We start from the raw sequence: 7,927 nt of genomic DNA, 5'->3' as shown, positions 1-7,927 counted from the left end.
CACTTGGCTGGAAGATTACATAGTGGCAGTACACATCGGTGGTGGCAGCGATGAGGTGGCCATGAAGCACCTCCCTTTGATGCTAGAGGGTTCTGCTAGAGCGTGGTTGAATCAGTTGGCCCCTAGGAGCATTCTCAATTGGGAAGAGTTAGCCCGAGTGTTTACCAAAACATTTGAGGGCACTTGCAAGCGGCCGACTGGATTGGTTGAATTGCAGCATTGTGTTCAGAAGCAGAACGAGACTTTGAGAGATTATATCCAGAGATGGCCTACCCTTCATCATACGATAGAGGGAGTGTCCGATCATCAAGCAGTTTGTGCCTTTAAAGAAGCCGTCCGCTACAGAGAGCTCAATCTAAAATACGGTTGGATTCGAGACATGTCTTTGACTCGGATGATGGAGATAGCCACCCGGTACACTAACGGAGAAGAAGAGGACTGACTCCGGAGTAGCAAGCACAAGCCAGTAGCCTAGGACACCGGAGGAGGAAGCTGCAGTCAGAAGCAAAAACGCAAGGCCAAAGCCGCGGGTCCTATTGAGGCAGCAGTTATGAATCAAGGGAAGTTCAAGGGGAAGCCCAAAGGGCCTTGGACCCCCAAGAAAGTGAAAGATCAAGAGGGGAACAATGTCCTTGATTTACCGTGTCATATGCACACCAAAAAGGATGAGAAGGGTAACTTGATTCTTCCCAAGCATACCACTCGTCAGTGTAGACTCCTGATTCAGAGTTTTCATGAGAAGGGTCAGCCTAGTGAGAAGGAAAAAGATTCTGATAAGGAAGAAGACAAAGATGAGGATGATGGTTACCACTATGTCAATGACACTTTAGTGATTTTTGCTGACGTCTAGAGCAAAAGTCGACTAAAAGTGATACACAGAGAAGTGAACATGGTTGCTCCGGCAACGACGACATATTTGAAGTGGTCAAAACCCCCCATCACATTCGACCAGTCCAACCATCCAGCACACGTTGCCACCCCTAGGCGACAAGCGTTAGTGGTCGACCCGGTCGTTGGGGGCACTCGACTGATCAAGGTTTTGATGGATGGCGGCAGTGGGTTGAATATCCAGTATGCTAAGGCTCTCGAAGGGATGGGCATTCCGTTGTCCAAGCTCAGTGAAAGTAGCATGCGATTCCATAGAGTCATCCCCGGAAAGAAAGGCAATTCACTCGCTTAGATCACTCTTGACGTGGTGTCGGGGGGATGAACCCCGGGCAGGCAATGGAACCCAGATCCTTTTCAAAAACAACAGGGCCAACATCGCCCCTCAAGCTAGCTTGCGCTTGGCCGGGTCGCTCGACCCGGCCAAGCCCCTCAACCCGGCCGAACTCTCTAACCCAGCCAAGCTCCTCGACTCGGCCACAACAACCAGCTCAAGACAGCTGAACTCGGCACACCAAGACTTCCCCGGCAAGGCAACTCCGCCCTTGGTGTCCTCCTCAACCCAGCCGCGGGTCAGCTCCCGTCCCGTCTAGGCCATACGATGGGACGAGTCTCCATCCACCGATGACCGAGGCAACAGTGCCCCGCCCATTCCTCGGGTCAGCCGGACGTGGCAACAATGCCCCTCACCTACCTGCTGACCAGGGCCGGCGTGGCAATAGTGCCCCCGTCGTCACTGCTAACGCCAGCAAGCAGCGACCTGACAGAGCGCCACTGTACCCAACTAAACCCGGCCACTCCCTGACGATCGACAAGATGGTGCACAGTGCCCCTAAGCAAGCAGCACCCGTGCCTAGGAGAACCCGGCAAACCACTGGCGCCCGGCGGGTCCCAGCTCCGGATTCCCAGGCACTGACAACCCGGCCCTACGGCCTTGTAACATTACCATTGTACCCCTAGGGGTTGGCCTATAAAACTCCCAAGGAGCCCTCATGTATACAGGCAAGCACACAGGAAATAGCCAACTGATCAGCAGAACACACACACAAGGAGAGGGAGCAGCCTAAGCCCTGGCCAGGCTCCCTCCTTCCTCCAAACAGCTCTAGGAGCAACTCTGTACTGCTGCATCTCAACTACACTCGGCAGGACTAGAGTTGTTATATCTCCGGATAGCCCCGAACCTGGGTATGTCTTGCGTCCCACGCTCGCTCATGCCGACCTCGCCTCTAGAGCCCACCAGTGCCCACGAGCCTCCTCCTCTCTTTAGCCATCCCATGGCATCTTCCATGCGTGCACCACGACAGTTGGCGCCCATCATGGGGCAGCTCGAGGTCCAGGTCGGGAGCATGCTTCAGACGGGGCTCCTCTCCGACTCTGATGAGCCCGTCATGCTGGTGGACGACATCATCGGCATGCTCGCCGCCTCCTTCGCCGCACTACATATCTCCGATGCGCTTGTGACCGACGAGTACCCCAGCGAGGTACTTGACTTTTCCGACTCCCCTCTCTCCCTCGGCGGCAGCGCTCCCGCCGGGGCAATGGACGTCCACGTGGAGGTCTACGTCATCGGCACCGACGCCTCCTCCTCATCGAGCGTGGCAAGGAAGGCCGCCGAAGCCAAGGCCACAACAGGTCGGGCCGCTTTCCCTAACCCGTTGCATGCCACGACGCAGAGCCTTCGCGTCCCCTTCGGCACCGACATCGATGCCTCCAACGTCACCGAGGCCCGGGCTTGGCTCGAGGAGGACCGCCAGCGCCTGCTAGACCTGACCGAGACGCTCGCCACCATGCAGCGTCGCTTGGATTCCGCTCAGATGGAGAGCAACGCCGCCTACGACTTCACGCCTACCGCGGCCGAGCCAAGCCGAGTCACTGATGTGCGAGCCCGAGGCGGCGTGATCGGCCGCGCCTTCGGCGCCATCCCGCCTGTCTATGAGACTCCCGTGAAGAACATGCGTGCTGCCCAGGCGGCTGCAGTCAGCATGGAAGGTCACGGGTGAGGAGCTGAGGGATCGCCTGAAGCGGGTAAACGACCTCCTCGACGCGGCCAACGTGCAACAAGACCGCCTCAACTAACTCGCCAAGCCGGCAGCATCCTGCTCCGCCCGCATTGGCGGACCCGGCGATCATCAGCACACGACGTCCTCACCACCCGGCGAGGCATACTCCGGGCGCACCCGGACCCGGCATGACCCCACACTGACGACCGCCGGTGGCTTAGGAGACGAACCAGCCCTGGAAGCCCAGCGCGGACCCGACCAACCTGGCCGGCGTCCGGCTCCAACCGACCTGCCCCTCCCCCCCCCCGGCCCGATTGCCAGCCAACTCGGCACGCACGCCATCGACGGCACTGACGCTCCTCGACCGGCTCGCTCTCTCCCTGGAGGTGGAGGAGAGCGGCGCCTTCGGGCCGGCATGTTTCGGTCCACGCATCCGGGATGAGACCTTTCCCAAAGGGTTCACGCTCCCCTGCGACACCCCCAAGTACAACGGAACCGTGAAGCCGGAGGTCTGGCTCACCGACTACACCACCGCCATCGGCATCACAAGCGGCAACCACCGACTCACCGTGTGCTACGCGCCGCTCATGCTCCAAGGATCGGCCCGCACCTGGTTGAACAGCCTACCGGTGGGCAGCGTCAACATGTGGGTCGACTTTGAGCAGGCTTTCATCCGCAACTTCACAGGGACCTACCGGCGACCCGGTCGCCCCAGCCAGCTTGCCATGTCGTCCAGGGGCATGGGCCGAAAGAAACCGGCCACGAGTACCTCGCGCGCGGGACCGAGCTCCGGAACAGCTGCGAGGGCATCCACGAAGTCCAAGCAATCCAGTATTTCGTCAACTCCTGAAGCACAAGCTCTTACGCTCCGAGCCGTCCACCATGGCCGCGCTCATGGTAACGGCGGACAAGTACGCCAACACCGACTCCGCCATGAAGATCCAGGTGGCGCTGGATGAAGCCGGCAAATCAAAGTCAGTTCCCCCTCTGAAGCCAACCGGCGGAGGCAGCTGGCAGCAGCACAACCACCAGAACAACAAGCGCAAGGCCGACCAGCCGGCTCAGCACTATGACAACCGGCTCATCGTGGCCACCGAGCCCACAACCGACCCGACAGTCAAGCATCGACAGACCGGCAAGATGGTGTGGCAACCCGCCATGAGCTTCCAAGAGATGCTCGATGCCCCCCGCAAGCACCATAGCGGCGCAAGGCCGTCCATGCACATGCTTTGGCAGTGCGCCATCACCAAGTGCATAATGAGGGGCGACGTCCTGCCTCCTCCGGCTCCAGCTCCAGGAGCGGGTCAACCGCCTCCTCCACTGCCCCCTGCTGGCGGCACGATGCGCGACGATGTCTACCCAGACCAGAACGCGGCCTACGTTCTCTTCACCAGCCTCGGTGGCGACAAGCGCAATAAGCATCTGAAGAACATCGGCGCCACCTTCCAGCGCTGCATGCAGAAATGCTTATTGCCGAAAATCGGCTGCAGCATCCATGTTTACATGGACGACATCATGGTGAAGACCAAGCAGCACATCATGCTCCTCGAAGACCTGAAGGAAACATTCGCCAACCTGCGCGAGTACAAAGTCAAGCTCAACCCGGAGAAGTGCATTTTTGGAGTCCCGGCCAGAAAGCTACTCGGCTTCCTTGTCTCCGAGGGAGGCATTGAGGCGAACCCGGAGAAGATCAAGGCCATCAAGCGCATGCGCAAGCCAGCTCGGCTACACGATGTCCAGAAGTTCACCGGCTGCTTGGCCTTGGTCAGCCGGTTTCTTAGCCGGCTAGGCGAGAGGGCCTTGCCCCTGTATCAGCTGATGAAGAACATGACGTTGTTCGAATGGAACGACCAGGCGGACGAGGCTTTCCGGGACCTCAAGCGCATGCTCTCCACCGCATCGGTCCTGGCCGCGCCGGCCGAGAAGGAGCCGTTGTTGCTCTACATTGCCGCGACCTCGCGGTCGGTCAGCACGGTGATGGTGGTCGAGCGACCAGAGAAGGGAAAGGTCCAAGCCATCCAGCGTCCAATCTACTACCTGAGCGAGGTGCTTTCCGCCTCCAAGGAAAACTACCCGCACTACTAGAAGATGTGTTACGGCGTGTACTTCACCGCCAAGAAATTGGAGCAGTACTTCCAAGAGCATGTTGTCACCGTGGTCAGCAAGACCCCCCTCAGTGAGATCATCGGGTGTCGGGACACCTCTGGCCAGGTCTCCATGTGGGCGCTCGAGCTAGCCGTCCACACCATCCTCTACGAGCCCCGCACCATAATCAAATCCCAGGCCCTGGCCGACTTCCTCGTCGATTGGACCGAGACCCAGTACCTGCCACCGGCGCCGGACTCAACGCACTGGCGCATGCACTTTGACAGATCCAAGATGCGTTTCGGCCTAGGGGCTGGTATTATGCTGTCTTCCCCGAAGGGCAACCGACTTTGCTATGCACTCCAGATCCACTTCGCCGCCTCCAACAACGTCACCGAGTATGAAGCCCTTGTGCATGGCCTCCGGCTTGCCAAGGAACTTGGCATCCGGCGCATCCTGTACTACGGCTACTCAGATCTGGTGGTGTAGCAGTGCTCCGGCGAGTGGGACGCACGCGACCCCAACATGGCGAGCTACCGCTTCCTCGTCCAGAAGCTGTCTAGATTCTTCGCAAGCTGCAAGTTCCTCCATGTCCCGCACGCGGAAAATGAGGCGGCCGACACGCTCGCCAAGATCGCCTCGTCCCAGCAGTTCATCCCCTCCAGCGTCTCCCTCGAGCACCTGAACAAGCCGTCTGCGGACTCCAAGTCCATCTATGTTCCAGATGACCCGGTCGCACCTCAACCCGGCTCGGGGACTGCCGAACCCAGCCCAGGGACTGCTCAACCCGGCCCAAGGGCTGAAGCCGTCAACGCGGCCACCGTCACCCTCGACCCGACCGCCGCCATCCCCGACCCGGAGGCTGCTCAACCCGGCTCAGGGGCTGCCGCCCCGGAACCCGCTCTGGTGGCCGTCTTTGCCGTGGCGACGGCCCCATCTTGGGCCCTACACATCTTGGAGTTCCTGGAAAACGGGGTCCTCCCCATGGACGAGACCAAAGCCCGACAAGTGCAGTGTCGGGCGTCCGCTTACAGCATCGTCAACAATGAGCTCGTCAAGCGCAGCTCCACCGGCATGTTCCAATGCTGCGTCGAGCATGACCAAGGCATCGAGATCCTCTTGACATACACGAGGGCGAGTGCGGGTACCATGCTGCCTCGGGGTCCCTGGTGGCCAAGGCTTTTCGCCATGGTTTCTACTGGCCCATGACCCTCCAAGATGTTGAGTCACTCGTCCTTAGTGCGAGGGATGATAGCGCTTCAGTAAGCACAACCACCAGCCGCACTCTGGACCATCCCGATCGCCTGGCCCTTTGCTGTCTGGGGACTCCACATGGTGGGGCCCTTCAAAACCGCCCAAGGAGGCATGACACATTTGCTGGTGGCGGTGGACAAGTTCACCAAGTGGATCGAAGCACAGCCAATCAAGAAGCTAGACGGGCCGACCGCCGTCCGGCTCATCAAAGACGTCGCGATCCACTACGGCATGCCGAACAGCATCATCACGGACAACGGCACCAACTTCGCCAAGGGCACGCTCGCGCAATACTACCCCGTCTCCGGCGTCCGCCTCGACCTGGCTTTTGTTGCACACCCGCAGTCCAACGGGCAGGTCGATCGGGACAACAACCTCATCCTATCTGGCATCAAGCCGCGGCTCGTCGAGCCGCTCATCCACTCACGCGCCAGTTGGCTCGACGAGTTGCCGGCCATCCTGTGTAGTCTCCGCACCACGCTAAACCGGTCTACCAGGTTCACCCTATTCTTCCTCGTTTATGGAGCCGAAGCCGTCATCCCGACCGACATCGAGTTCGACTCGCCGCGTGTTGCAATGTACACTAATGCCGAAGCCAAGTAGGCCTGCGAAGACGGCGTCGACCTACTCGAAGAAGCGCGCCTCCTGGCGCTCAGCCATTCAGCCATCTACAAGCAAGGTCTGAGGAACTACTGCAGCAAGTGGATCAAGCCCCTCACATTCCACGAGGGAGACCTCGTCCTCCGACTCGTCCAAGAGCAAGCCGGCCAGCACAAGCTGTCCCCTCCATGGGAGGGCCCATTCATCGTCAGCAGGGCCTTACGCGATCGCAACGCCTACGACCTCATCAACGCCCGCAAGTCAAAAAAAAGCAAGAGAGACACCACCGGTGAAGAAACAAGCCGGCCGTGGAACATGGAACTCCTCCGCCCGTTTTACAGTTAGTTGTATGCACGTATGTATCGCTGCCTTTTGTAATCGAATGAAACTATGGAGTCCCCAAACGACGCTCGGGGGCTGCCCTTTTTCGACCAAGTTATTGTGTCTCCTACATTTGTGCATCACTTTGCTCTTAAACCCGGCCACCGGTCCGACTCGCTCGACCCGGGGGCTCGGGGGCTGGCCGACTTGGTCACCACCTGCCGCCTTGCTTGGTGATTTCTGACGCGTTAGGGATGCCGCGGCCCCCCACTTCGCCCTAAGCCATAGAACCAGCTTCGGCTGTCGGCTGGCAAGCACAACGGGCTAGAGCACCAGCACACCTCAAACACTAAGTCAAGGGTCGCCGGGTCACCCAACCGGACCTATCACTTTAAGTGGCCGCACGACCGGCTGCCTGCCAACCAGCCTAGTGGGTGTTTCGCTCGCACTCAACATTTTGAAAGCCTAAGTACCGCACGCTCCTCTCAAAGACCGAACTCCTTGTCATGGACCGGAGCCTCGGCCGTCAGACACGCGGGGGGGGGGTCCAAGAGGGGAAGGTCGCAAGAAAATGGCTCAAAAAGTAAAAAGCAAAAGCACAGGCATCCACAAAATATACACATCACAAGTCTTAAAAGACAGGCCCAAGGCCAGAGTTCATTACACCCAAAAAACCCATGTGGGTGGGTGGACCTGCTACCTAACAGAAATTTCTACTAAGATATAACAGGGTAGCGTCAGGCATCTCCAGCACCGGGTCGCGCAGCTGACGGCTCCCCCTC

The sequence above is a fragment of the Triticum aestivum genome, chromosome 4B (assembly GCF_018294505.1).
Source record: "Triticum aestivum cultivar Chinese Spring chromosome 4B, IWGSC CS RefSeq v2.1, whole genome shotgun sequence".
Classification (NCBI taxonomy): Eukaryota; Viridiplantae; Streptophyta; class Magnoliopsida; order Poales; family Poaceae; genus Triticum; species Triticum aestivum.
The sequence above is the reverse complement of the archived record's forward strand: the minus strand, read 5'-3'. Positions refer to the sequence as shown.